This window comes from Athene noctua, chromosome 21 (assembly GCF_965140245.1).
Source record: "Athene noctua chromosome 21, bAthNoc1.hap1.1, whole genome shotgun sequence".
NCBI lineage: Eukaryota > Metazoa > Chordata > Aves > Strigiformes > Strigidae > Athene > Athene noctua.
In genome coordinates, this window is record NC_134057.1 from 6,931,514 (window position 1) to 6,946,654 (window position 15,141).

Here is a 15,141-nt window from a genome sequence, read left to right on the forward strand (position 1 = left end):
ACGGCACATAGCCAGGCCTCTGAAAGGGAGTTTGATGATAGATAAAGGTAATTATAGTGTAACATTTGCCATACTACAATTTAAGGCTATGTCAGCACTTTCCCTCCTTTAAGAGCCTTATAACTCCATGAGAGCCTCTAGCTTGAAACTTGATAAATACATCCAGTGAAAAACAATCTGAAATGTGGAGTCAATGAGATGCCTTGAATTGAAAAACGGTAACACCAAAAGTAGTCTTGGAGTGATAGTGGATGGAAAATTAGATATGATTTGCAAAGAGACCTGATGGAAACAAATAAATCACTTTTCTACTTGTGTATTTTTAAAAACTGCCAGCGGACAAAGTTTTTAGAATATATACTCTAAGTTTCTCAGTAAAATTAAAATTAAGAGTGAAAAGTAGAACATGTTCCAGACCCCACAACCGAGAGCAAAAGCTCTATAAAACCAACAAAACCTGTCCCTCCCCCAGGATGGTTTTGCTATTGCATGCTACTGTGTTTACCTCATCCAACTATTCTAGGTAAACCATTGCACAATTCTTATTTTTCCATGAAAAATCTGTACATAAGCCCTGAAACCATGACAGTGTCTTATGGACAACACTCAAAGTGTGTCTGTACAACTGGGTACTGAGCACAGACCCGAACCCCTCTTGCCCTGCACACAGTACCAGCCCAGGTCAGCTCTGGTCCAGGGGTCCTGTTAGACACATCAGCTAGGTGATGCACCTGAGCCAGTGCTTCACTAGTGAAAACCTCAGAGTGAAAAAAAAAAAAAAAAAAAAGATAAGTAATTATTTGTAATTATTTTTCTGCCGTTGCCACAGCCTAGGGATGGTTCAGTTTGCTCAAGACGGTTTAATTACGAAATTGGAAAGACCAAACTAGAGTATCTCTAATTTGGCTGCATTTTTTTTTCTATGTACACTCCCACAAACAAGCCCAAGCAGCTGAATGTAAGCATCCTGAACCAGAGCTTTACCCAGACTCCAGTTCATTTGGCAAAGCACCTTCACCAGTATAAAGGTGCTGATATGTCCCAGTTCCTGTCAAAGAAAGGGAAGTGTCATGGGTGGCACAGGTCAGGACATTCCTGGGGGGGGAAAAAAAGACAACTTGAGCTATAAAAAGTCACAACAATGGCATCACAGACATTTTTGATCATGACTTGCAAAGCTCTCACAATGAGCTGCAGTAGGGTTTTTTTGGAAGTCCTCAAATCCATCTGTTTTACCATCAAGCCTCTACCAGTTCTAAAGCATCCTCAAGAGCCTCAAGAGGACAAAACAGGAGCCATGACAGCCCCCTTCCCTGCCCCCAGGCTGTAATTTCTGTATTGTGCCTTTTATAAAGAACAGCATAAAATGTCACCAGCTGTGTTTTCAGTGAAAATAAAACAGGAATTTCAGGTAGTCATAAAACAGAGTCTTTGACTGGAATCTGTCTGTATGAGGTGGTACAAAACAGATCCTCGCCTCTTCAGGTGAGTGTCTCATATGTTGTGAAAAATACCACTAAAGACAGTAAAGTTACACTATTGTGGAATTTTAAAAATTAGGGAACACCACAGCATTTAGCATCTCTTCCTAAAATTCATCTCAAAGAGCAGGAACAGCACCACATACCAACTTACCCCATAAAACAAAATGAAAAAAAATCCCATTCTGATGAATCCCATCACCACTTCATAGCCAGGCGACCCTGAAGAAGTAGCTGTCTGTTATTTAGGAGACACTGTAAAAATACAACCTGGCATCTGCCTTGTTCACAAAAATTGCATCAGCAGGTAAAACTTCCTCTTTGGTGGAAATCTGCAGGATAGAGAGAGAGCAGATATACATTGCTCCTCTTGCAGTAAACTTTTGGGGAAAGGTCACCTCAGATTAGATCTGGTTCCAGGTGTGCCGGCAGAAGAAAGAATAAATACCCACGTGCTGCCAGCAGACAGAATTGCTTCACCAAGAGGATTTGGGAAAAGTGTAAGGCAATATACAAATTAAGTTATATTAGACTTGAGAAACGGAGATTGTGAAGGAGAAACCATATTAGCAATGATCCCTTTGGGAATTTTGGAAGAAAGAGAGATTTATCTGGCTCTGGGAATTTATAGGGGATGAAAGCAAAAGGACATGGGAATGTTAGTAAGAGCATTTCAGAAGATCTTTTTGATATGCGTGACTAAAAGAAAGCATAAATTCATTTCAGCCACCGTTGTTTGCAATCACAGAGTAAGAGAAGGATAAATAAAAGTGAAAAGAGGGAAGACTGTTTCTTTCTGAGGAAATAACATAATTTATGATCATCTCCACATTCCATAAAGAGTCCCTGGAGAAGGTGATTTTATTAACTCGCAGAATACATAAGCATTACATTGTAAAATGACTCCAAGTACACATTTGTAAAGAGAGGAAAAAACATTGGAAAAACTCAGACTGGAAACAAGGACAACACACAAAGATAAAATGAGTAGAAAGAGGACTACATTAACCAAGCTTAAATAGGAAAGCAAAATGGTGGAAAAGTGATTTTAAATGAAATTATATGACAGTAGTAAGAATCAAGTCACTCAATTCCATTCTTTCCACTTTCTGTTTAAGATAATCCACAAGTGGCTCCTGTGGGACCGAAGAAGTCACTAGTTACCAAAGGGTCTTGTATTTTACTCTTACAGGGTTAAAAGCAGACACAGCACTCAGCTAGTACTAAAAGAAGGTCCAATTAAAATTCACAGAGCTATTGATCTTAGCCCTGCTCCAGTGAACCCTCTTTCTGCTTCTAGCTCATAAACAAGATGACATAGAAAAGAACTATCGATTTTCATATGATATCTTTTTGGAGACATTTTCTTAGAATCTTAAAATTGCATCAAGTGTTCATAAAACAAGCAGACTTAATGTGGTCATGTCTGGCAGACAGCACAACTCATTTGCTAAGTGTTTTAGATGGGGGAAAGTAAACCAAGTAGATAGGTTCAACTTAGCTCAAACTCAAGCTTCCCACCTGGAAACCGAAACACATCATCCTATATCCATTTGCTTTCTTGTTACATGACAAAGCAGTAGCTTTTTACTCCAGATTAAGTATATGCTGATCAAAATGCTCCCAGCTGACACTTCTTGCAGCCACAAACGAGGCTGAAACTCACTGAAAATATCCACTGGCCCTGCAGAGAAATGCTCCCCATGGACCGAAGCCTTTGCCCCTGTGGCACCTGCAAGGCTGCTGGGGTAACCCCTCACCTTCTCGATCACCCCCTGGTATCGACAGGTCCCAGCTGCAATACTTTTCAGGCAGCAGGTCATTAAATAGATGTGCTGAAGTTTAACATTTGAGTCAAAAAAGCAGTTAAAGCACAAGCACCAGAGAAAACAGAAGTGGCACGCTGCCTCTGCTAAAAACCTTACACACCACTCGATTCTACCCAGACTGTTCTGGAAGAGGTCGAAGCACAGCCCCTTTCCCTGACGTCTTCTCCTCGTGAGAGATCACGGAGATTCAGGTCACAGTGCCCACAGCTTTAATATTAGCAATTATATTTGTCACTATTAAAAGAAGTAGAAATACTTCCCCTCCCTTCTTATCAGCCTTCCAGCATTTTTTGCCAGTCTGAGTCACGAAGATACACTGACTCGCTTGCCATTTTCAAACTATACCTATAGCAATGAAGCATACTTGGATGGGATAAACAAGCACTCAACAGTGAAAATGCAAGAACTGAGGTTGTTCAGATTGTAGGCATTAAAAACTGCTATTTTTACTACTGCCCTCTCAGTTGAGTAGCTCTCTACATAAACTGGGCAGTCAAAAGTCAGGAATTGCATAAAAAAATGCTGGCTTTCTTACCTACTTGCTTACAAACTGGTGCAAAACTGATCATGCCTAGAACTCATCTGAGTCACCATATATCCAAGCCTTTCTGAAATAGGATACATGATAAGCTCAAGTATTACATGCCTTTCCTTGGATTAAATTTTGAATAATGGATTAATATTGTAATATTAACAGAGCGAATGGAACCACAAGCACCTTACAGAGAATATAACTAATGTCTTACTTGCAGGAATAAAAAGTAGAAAAATATCTTATTTGAGGAATCCTTTTATCTGCAAATTGCTTTGTTCTTGTAAAAAAGAAAAAAATCCCCACGCATGTAATGACAGAATACTCTGACAGAATTATTTTGTGATCTCCTCTTTTTAAGCAGAGACCACTTCAAAACATTCATTTGCTTCAGGGATTTGTTTAAAGCAGAGCAGGTTCATAAACATTTTCTTTTCAAGAGAAAGACTAAATTGTGGGTTGTTTCAATTCCCCTTTCACAGTCATTTTTTTCCATATTATTTAAATAACTACAGAATTTGCCTATAAACAAATGAGAAAGACCCCTAAATCTTTGCTTTCTGCTGTATTAGTGGTTTCCCTAGAAGGCAGTTTACAGCCTCTCTGTCTCCTATCACCAAAACTGAGTTAGAAGGGATGTCCTCACTGACGTGTTTTTATTTAGCGTTGAAGATTCCTGACCATGGAGAGCCCACACCTTCCCAGGCACTCTGTCTTAGTGCTGTCTTACCGCTAGGAAGTTCTCAACCCTTACATCTGGCTTTTTCACTTTTTGGTCTAACCGCTACGAAGAGGTGGAACAAGTGAGACTGCTCTGCTTTCAAAATCCGTTTTGGGCATCCTCTCTGCACCCAACCACTCCACCACCTTCTGTCTTTATTCTCTGGACAGTTTTTTCTCATCACTCACACTCTTCACCCCTCTGTTCTACCGCTTTATAGACTTGCTAGCTGGGTCATACAGCAAAATGTTTGCTGGTCTTCAGCTAAAGCTGTATCTAGCTGTAGTTATTTCATGAGCGTTTCCAGGTCACCACTGCTGATTTTGAAGAATCTTACATGGGATGTCAAAAGCTTTACTAAAGTTACTGCCCATGCTTCTCCTGTAACAAAAGTCCTATTTTTCTGCTTAGAAAAGAGTCAGATGAGTTTGCCAAGAACAAATCATGTCACACTGGGTTACTACTTATCTCCTCATCTTAGCAGCGCTGACAAAGAGAATAATTCTTCAAGGTTAGGCAGGTAAGTGACATTCTAGGTTTTCTTCCCCTTTAGAAAGAACGACGTTATGCTTGCTGTCCCCTGCACCACACCTGATCACAACAGTATCTCCAAAGTAACTGCTAACAGTCTGAATCAACAGTGAGAAATGAAAGCAGTAACTAAAAATAATCTTTAGTAACAGTAGTTAAGCCACAAAGTTCCTTGGCTTCATTTAGACTTCTTTTGATCCCTACGTATCCCACCTAACACAAAAGCAGTAAGAAGATGCAATGCCTGTGCACTGGCAAAAAACGTTTAATGACCTCAACTGAAACGGAAAACAGTAACCGTAGATCTTACTTTTACAAGTTTGTGATGATAAATGTACTGTAACTGAAATCAGAAGGGCTGCTCCCAGCACATGATCAGCTTAGGATGGCTGCATTTCCCTGCAAGAAAACAAACAAAACACACCCACAAAAACAAACTAAAAAAAATATAAGCAATTAAATCTTACTTCAGGCCAAACAGTTCGGTTCAATTATCAGTACCATTTATATTGCAAACCAGCGCCATCTGTCAGGACCCAGCTTGTGAACAGGCCATTTAATGTTGAAAATCAAGAATGACTATTCTTTCTCCTAACTGCTCACAGGCGAGGTCATGTTAAGGGACAAAAGGAGAAGAAGTTGTGAGAATATGGTAAAAATGGAAAAACTCTTTTTCAAGTGTCTGATAAAGGCCTGACTCTACAGAATGCCAGGTGCTGCTAGGCAAGCAGAAAATGTATAATAGCTGCTATTAAATTCTGTCAGTTGGAAAGTACACACTGTTTACACAGACATCCTGTAATTTCACATTGCAACTTTCAGGCTCTGTGTTTTGATCCATGGTCTATACTTTCTTCAGACTGAAACTTCAAAACACATTTAAGTTAAAAAAAAAAAAGTCACCAACCTTTCCTAGCATGCACTCAACAGCAAACTTTTCAACAGAAGAAAAAACAAACATACTTTTTGGTCATTTCAACAATTCAGTTTTTGCTGGTTTCTCTTACAATCATCAACACCTAAGTAACAGTTGTGTCTTATGGGACAAGTGGGAGCTTTGCTAGCTTTTCCAGACCAAAGTAGCTTAATATAAAGAAAAAAGGCAAAGCAGCAACCTAGTAATTCAGTGAGAAATCTCGAATTGATTTCAGAGTGAGGGCCAAGGTTTTATGATAAAACAGAACTATGCACTAGAGCAGTGATAGATTGAACTGGGCTAAACCTTACATAAGTGGGAAGCCTAAACTCAAAGATATATGATGCTATGGGAAGTCAACTCCATTTCAAATTCTTTTTTTTTCTTTCAGTAACCAAGGAATGTATTACAATGTAGAGACTATGGTGACTTCAAAACATACACCATTGCTTTATTCAAGACATGATACTAAAAAAAGCACCCTGAAGCAATGCTTACAGGTGGCTTTGGAAGGCAGTTAACTTCTCCTGAAGTCAAACAGGGCACAACATCTGAACATCTCCAATTCACCGTGCTTTTGCTCAAGTCATCAGGATTTTAGTTGCCTGAAGATCAGTCGTGTTGACAGCACCATTGAGCAACACACCTTCAGGGCTCTGAGCCCATTTCTCCTTGTGGATGAAACCCAAAGGCTGCAGGTCCCATGTGCTGCCTCCTCGGTAGTGCTGGGATATTTCATGAGCATGAAGGTTTGCTCTGCAGATCACGGGGGAGCATGGATGGTCAGAAAATTTTCTGTTTTCGTGTAACACTGGTTGCAGCTTATGTTACAGCTGCTGTGTGAGCCCCAGGACTGTAACAGGTAGTATTGATAGATCAACTCCTTTTCACACAGTGCAATACTACTCAAGAATTTAGCCATTTTTGTGTTTGTTGTTCATAACCAGCTTTTACCTGCGTTCTCATTTTGCATGCATCACTTCCACATATGAAATCACTCTCTCTTCCCTGGTATAGTTTGTGCCCAAACAGAAAAGAATCACAGCACAAACTCTAAGGATTCGTCTCCAGAGACAAGAAATACATTTTTCTGTCTTTATTTCTCTAACAAAGTATTTCATAAGGAATTCAAGACTTCATTCTCTCTTTCAAGTACAGATTTCTCTGGCAATTCCTCCTTAAAGCAGAGAAATAGAATACTGCTAAGCATACTGTGAAAATACCAAAAGTGAAGATTTCAGGAATATAAAGCAATTTTATATAACATCACTATAGAGCTAGTATCTGCTAGATTCAGGGGGAAAAAAAAAAAAAAAAAAAAAGAAGTAGCTATTAAAAACTACATATGCAGTGAGATTCAGTAAAGACTGAGAACATAAGGTACACATCTGATTTTAAGAATCACAACTACAGACTCATCTAGCATAAGCTGGCGCTCAAACTACATTTCAACTGAAATGTAATGGCATGACACAAATACAGAAAATAGCAATATTAGCGATACTCGGATATTGCCAAGGCTTATCCTTTCTACTCCCTTAGATACACATCTCACCTTCTCTAGGCACTCTCTAAAGATAAGCATAAAAATATGTCACCTTCCTCATTCCAACTATGCAGCTTGAAAGGAAAAATTAGGATGCTATGCAGTACAACTTGCATAAAACTAGTGTTTCACTGCATGATCCAGATTTGTCAGATGTGAAAGACCAGTGCCACCATCTGGTGTCTTCTAAGTCTTAGATCTTTCTTTCCAGTCAGAAAGGAATTCCTAGTTCATCTAATTCAGATGGGAGGAAGATAAGCAGTTCTAAAAAAAATAGATTAGAAGGCTTAAAAAAACCCACCAAAACATTCAATGCAGCTGTTGCAAAAGGAGTCCAGTATGTTAGAATGAGCAAAAGACAAATACTGGAAGCTGACAGGGATGAAGAAAGTTGTGGTGGTGCAATTCTGTCCCCCCTTCCTCCTTGCTGGGCCACTCCGCGCTTGGTGTGACTCCAACCCCCCTCCTGGGCCACATACCGACCCAGGGCACTATGGATTGCAAACGGCAGTGGACCAGAGCCTCAAGGCACCCCCTTGACAGTGCCTGGCTCCTGCTCTCCCTATCACTTGGGAGCAGTACTAACAGTCCATCCCTTCCCCACAGCCTGGTACACCTGTACCTGGGATGCGGCCAAAGGAGGGTGATAACTGAACTGCACATCCAGCAAGTTCTGAGCCTGCGCAACTGGTGGAAAACGCCGCAATATTTCATCGCTTGAGTTGGGCTGGAGCGGAAAAGTACCTGACAGAAGTCAATTATCTTGGACCCCATGAACAGCGACCTTAAGCGAGACCCTTTGAGTTCTCCTGGGTCGCAGCAGACCTGTGACCAGCGTCGCCCCGAGCTGAGATGCCTCTCAGGTATCTACTCCTTGAGGCACCACCGAAGGGCCAGGGTGAAACCAACCCCCTTGAGGAACAGCGATGCATTGTATTTACTCTATGCCAAGAAGAGGGAAATTTTAACTGTAGGCTAGCTTCTCTTTCACCCACTTCTCTACCTACCAATGTGTTTGGGTATACAAAGTTATTTTCACAGGTGTGGGTACATACATATTTCACTGGATCCAAATACTTTTGTCTGTGTGTTTGTACATCTTGTGTTTATGAATATACACATATATGTATTGATTAGAATACTTTATAGTAAGTTAGTATGAATCTTGTAATTTCTGAATCTGTAGTTAAATTGCTATTTTAATCATAATGTATTTTACTGAATTATTTTGTAAATCCTTAAATTGGCTAATCATTAAAGTGCTGCTAGTCATTAATCAATCTTGATCTGCTGCTAAATTATTACCATATTGATATTTTCATCCACAACAAAAGTAAAATAAGCAAGCTAAGTCTTGTCAAAAAAAAGGACAAATCTTAGAAAAAACACAGTCCATGATTCAAACCGTATCTGTAAACTCAGCCTTCATGAGTTCGGAACTTTTAAAAATATTTTTCCAAGCATGGTTCACAAGGAGGTTGGGAAACATCCAAGCGAAGCATTAACTATTTCTATGAGCTTCACGCAGAGAAAATACAATCACAATTCAAAACTTATTTTCCTTCAGTTATTACTCTAAGAAAACAAAATCAGTTCCTAGTACAACCAAATTTAAAAAGTATTCCTAAATATCAGATAAGCATCTTTATTTTAAAACCAATTAATGTCTTTTAATTGATTTCACATTGTATTTGGGGATGTTTGGGAACCCCCTAGGTGAGGGAAAACAGCAGCAACATTCATTAATATTTCCTCCTTCACTTCAAGGGGATGCTTAAAGTGGGAGCTATTTAATTTCTGTGGGTTTATGGGGGTCAGGTTAGTGTTCATAATATTTTAGTCATCTGCACCCTGCTCGTGGTGCAGAATGGCAGTGGAAGAACATCCTCCCCTGCGCACCTCTGCGAGGGAACTCTGCTGACACGAGCACACCAAGAAAGTCCCCACGATCTAGCCATGCACAAGGATAAGCAGCACTCTGTGACAAATGGGAGACTAAAAATCAAAATTGAGAGGAAAGTAGTCAGCACCACAGCACTGACTGTGCCCAGCGCAGCCGAGGTAGGGCTTGGGTGTGCCGTGCCTGGAAAGCAAGGGAAGCACAGGGGGGGCCTGTAGGACTCAGTCCTGGACTCTGCTTGAGCAAGGTATGGCACCATGCTCCAAAACTTGTTATATTAAAGTGCTAGTCCGGCTTATGCCACATGGACATGAAAGCCCAGCAGCGAAGCTCTCCGAGAGCAGCGTTCAGGGAGCACTGTGCCCCCTGGCTCAGAGCAGCTGTGGGCAGCCCTGGGCTGAGGCGCAGCACGCACACAGAATCAGCTAGATTGGAAAGGACCTTGAAGATCATCCAGTCCAACTGTTAACCTAACATTGACAGTTCCCAACTCCACCAGATCCCTCAGCGCTGGGTCAAACGTACACCCCCCATCCCGGGGCATTTCAGACTGCTTGCACCCTGTTCCAAGCCTGGCCGGCTCCACTGCCCAGAGCAGAGCGGCCCCCAAGACACACTTCTTGATATTACACAGAGATGGCTCGATTCCTTCTCATACAGATCCCTTATTTCCAAGTTCAACATGCCCTTCCCCTCTTCTGCCCTGTCAAAAGGACTGTGAAGGACACAGCAAGTACTTGAGGTTTTGCTCAGCTACCAACAGAAAAACAGGCTAATTCTTTGCAAGTGATTAATGGAAGTTGTGAACCTGAATATTAGACAATGCTGATGTAGCAGGTGAGGCAAAACTGAGAAGATACATATGCACAGCCAGTTATGTTTGACACTGGTTAGAGCCAGCCTTTAGGCACCTCAGCATTCAAAGCACAGACACATCCACATTTCCATCTTCCCTTTAAGTACTCCAATTGCAGCCTTCAGAGTCCTCAGCATGACATACATCTCTTCTTATATAAAAAGGCCTCCAACTTCCACAGATGCACCCCCTATCCAATTAACTAACAGTTTGTTTGCAAAGCCATCAAATCCACAAGACCTCCCTACGGTTGTGAAGTTTGTCATTCTGACTTTACTCTTCAAATACCCTCCCAGAGGCAGTCTGAAACATTCTGTCACGAAGCAATAAGGATGAATTATTGGGAGGACATTGCCAATATAGATTTGCATTAATTATTCATAATCGTGACAAAATATTTCCCATATTCATAACTTAGTAAATTACTAGTTTAGACACACAGTCTGAAGATTATGATTCACAGAGCAGCCTGCATGCTGTAGCACTTAATCACTCCTCCAAAGTTAAGGCACCTGTCCTGTGAAGATTACAAGAGCAACATCTGAACTTCAACAAGTTTATAGCCAAATAGCATGATTAATCAGAATTCTTATCAGAACAGTTGATCTATCTTTTGTCATCTCTGTCCGGCAGTGTCATTTAATTGCTTTCCATCACTAGCTTCTCATTGGGCCAGCTACATTTAAAGAATGTTTTTTGTAAGCAGCTTTCTAAAATATTAATTTTTATAAAGCCTGAAGTTCAACAATAATAAACAAAGATTCACATACATCATACATACTGTAATTGCCATGTCAGAATAACGATGTATAATTTTAATCCAGGGAATACAATATTTATTAATATGCAGACTTGAAAGGTATAAGTAAGCAGTATTTATTTACATCATCTGGTAGGAGGTATTGGTATTCTCAAATGTACCTGGTAAAAATCTAAACTACTGCTAAAGTAGATTGAAACATCCATGGTCTTCCAGAGTTAGATCTGAAGCCTGATGCAGTAACGTGGAGATTCTTTCCCTCCTGATGTCATGTAAGGGCTTTGTCCTATATTAGCCAGTAGGAAAGTTTGTCCTGTAAGACAGCTGCAAAAGGCAAATACTTCTACATCCCTACTACACAATACATACTTTATAAAAATCTTGGGTATTTTTCCCCCCCAAAGCAGAAAACAGTTTTCTTTTTATACATGAAGACATTCAGGTTTTAGCTATTGCAGAGGCAGGGTTAGACAAATCAAAGGTCTGTAACATTACAGACCTCCATTATGATTTTCATCACAATACAAGAAAAATCTTTTTCAGTCAAAACAATTATTCACTGGAACAACTTCCCCAGGGACATGGGAGATCACCATCTCTGGCAGTTTTTAAGACACAAGGGGGCATGGGACTAGATCATCTCACCTAGACTCCCTTTCCCACAAAGGGTTGCAGCAGATGATCTTCCAAAGTTCATTCCAACCTGGGCCATTCTGTGACAATTCTGTGATATATGGATCATCCTATGGACACTGAGCCAAGAGCCTTTTTTTTCTTAACTAGCCTATTACTAGGCTACTATTACTAGGCTGGTGTCCAGCCAAGTCTTTCCTGCAGTAACACCAGCCCATTACCACTTGTCCCCAGACATGAGGAGCAGAGCACATCATCATCACCTGCTGCTCCACAGATCTCTCTTGCATCTTTACAAATTTTATCTTTGTATGCCTATGCAAACACAGTTCTTTCAAGCCCTCCACGTTCATGTTTCATCAACCTGTGATCGCTCTTTGCTTTCTTCCAGGCTACTTTTGCCGGTTTGCAACCTGTTGTAAGAGTGGAGCCTGAGCTAGCTGCAACACTCCAGGCTGCACCTGGCAGCATCACAAGCAGAGTGCGAGGATGATTCTTTTCTTACAGAAAAATACATCTCCCTCATACATCCTAGCGGTGTTAATACTTTTCACAAAAGCTTGACATTGGTGGCATTTAGGTTCAAGTGAAGAGAGCATAGTAACTCCCAGCGTTCTTTTCTGTATCCCGTGTCTGCGTAGATGCTGTTCTTACCCTTCTGCCTGTTGAACAGCTGAATGCCAGACCAGTAAAACTGCATGCTTTGGAGTCAGGGGAGGGGGGGTGTTGTGCTTTCTGTAATTCATCAGTTCATTTGGAATTCTATTCCCTTCAAGTTCGGTATTACATGATAATTTGATAAGTACATGCTCTATTCCTTCATTTAAGTCATTCACAAAAAAAAAAAAAAAAAACCCACACCAAACCACAACAACAAAACAAAAAAAACCCCAAAACACTGAGCTGTACCAGGGCTGACTGCTGAGGAAATCCAGTCAGTAGGCCCATTCTTTTTCACAGCTGGCCATTTACAACTATTCCTCACACACAGTTTTCCAGCCACTCACGCACCACCAGTAGCTGTTCTTACTAAGAAAGTCCCCTCACAAAACATGAAATACAGCAGGGAACCTCTGATTTGTCCTTATGTACAACAACAGACCTGCTGGAGCTGCCTCTATTTCTGCCAGTTTAAGTCTGTGCCAACGGCCCGTGGTGCAGTTTACCTGTGCAATGTTAAGGAGGCGAAGAAATGCAGCAGTCTGGTAAGGGCACGCTCTGTCTCTACCAGAAAGAACACTTTTACAGCTTCAGTAATTGATTGCCTTTGCAACAATCACATACTGCCAGCTTCATTTTTCAGAAAAAAACCATCAGATTGGAGCAGATGGGAGCAGATCAAAACAGATTGCACAGAGCAGCCACATCTAATGGTGAACTGGGAATACTGAGCAAATAGACGAAGCCCATGTGCCTTGTGTCTGAATTGGAAGCAGAGTTCTTTCATTGCAGCTTTGAAGTGCTGGTGTAAATGCTCTTATATGCGTTCTGACAGCTAATGGCAGACTATCACCTATGCAATACCTTTACTTGCTGGGTGAATGCTTCGGTTATGACCAGGACTGCAGATCTGCACAATGTCGGAGAAGCTGCACAAAGATTGGTGCAGACTTCTTAGCTCACAGAAAGCAAGGAGATGCAAACAGAGGGTCTCCTCCAGCCACAGCTGCTCCAGCAGCCCACAGCTCATCCCTCACATGGTCATCAATATTGTACCCCATCCCCCCCAAAATCAACCATGTTCAGCAATGCCATGCCATCTAGAACCATCTTCCGATGAACATGGAATTAATTTTCCACTTGGGAGCAGATGATACAGTTCTGGTAAAGAAAAATTAAACATTTTTAATGAAGCTTTCCATGTAGATCAAAATATTTTCTGGTACAGTGAGGCAAAACAGGAATCAAGATAAAAACTGTGAAGTAGCCAGTCCATTCAGAACCGCTTCGTTTCTATACTTTTTACTGCACAGTTGTTAGATGATGGCTCTATACCTTTTGCCTTGTATTTCTAAGGAGTGGTGAAAATTTCCATCTTAAATCTTCATTTTCATTTTAATTATATTGATGGACCATTTCAGTGAAAATAGCAACGAGTATCAATCAAGTTGTCCTGTATTTTCATTCTGAGTGATCTTATTTGGTTTGGAGCAGGGGGGAAGGGGTTGCACTCATAGCACTGACTTTTTCCTTAGTGATTAAATCTAATCAGTCAATTGTTTCTTTACATGGCAGGCTAAACATACTGTTTTGATCTAAATTTTATACAAATTTTAATTGTATTTCTCTTTACATTTATACAAAACACAAATGAATTATTTTTTGTCACAAAATTATATCAGCTGTAACATTTGGACCCACCCTTTTTAAAGAGGAATGCACCACGGATCTGTAATTTAATCACTATAAATGGTCTACTTCCTAGCAAAAGAAATAAAAAGCTTCCAGAAATCCAGAGGAAAAAAATTAATTAAAAATTATGACATCAGGTTATCACTGAATGTACTAAGCAGAAATAATTAACAGTTTCTCTTTGTGACTAATGCATAGCTATAATAAGAGTTATGCTTTCAAACAATCACTATGCCATGTAGCCAGGAGATACGTCCAGAAAGTAAAGCTCATTACAGACGTCATTCCCCCCATGCTTCTTCCCAAGAGGATGGATTTAGGCACTGAAACAAGTACAGACCTAGCAGGGGGCACAGCCTCCCCTCAGCCCTTCCCATAGGTTCCTTATGCCTTCTTCAGGCTGGTGCACAAAAATCCCACATGTAGCATTTCATTATGAAAAGGAAGGTTCCACTCATATGAAACCTGTATTTATTGTTCTACCGACTGGTTTTTAGCTGCTTTTCATTGCACTGTGAGTGCCTCTGCCAAGTATGCAATACAGCTTGTTAACAGAAAACTTGAGGCTAAACCAAACTCCAGTGAACTGGTTTTCCTCATGCATTTGCCATGCCTATTCTCGTTTCTTTGTCATGTTTCCAATCACCAATTCACCTAGTAGGAATTAGTAGGAGTATTAAATATTATTTGGGAATGATGAACCTTACAGAAGATGAGATGTTAGTTCTTGGTCTCTGTGCATACATCAGGGTTTACTACTTCTACTCTAATTATTTACATGGACCTACAAAATTTATACAAGACATCTGCCAGGCAAATAAGCCTACAACACTACTAGTGCTCTGACACACTACTTGTCTTCTTACAACGAGCAGTGAAAATCTCCACGATATATTGAAGGCAAGTAATGGTTACCTACAAACCAACCTACCCAAAACCTACAGATGCTGCCACCTTTCACATGCTGCAGGGACCAAGATCTCCCAGATCTGTGTCAACACTTCCAGGCAAGCTCTAGCACCACCTTCCCTTGCCACTACAGGGGCAAAGAGGAGCCTAGGATGCCTCTCTCTCCTGCAGGCAA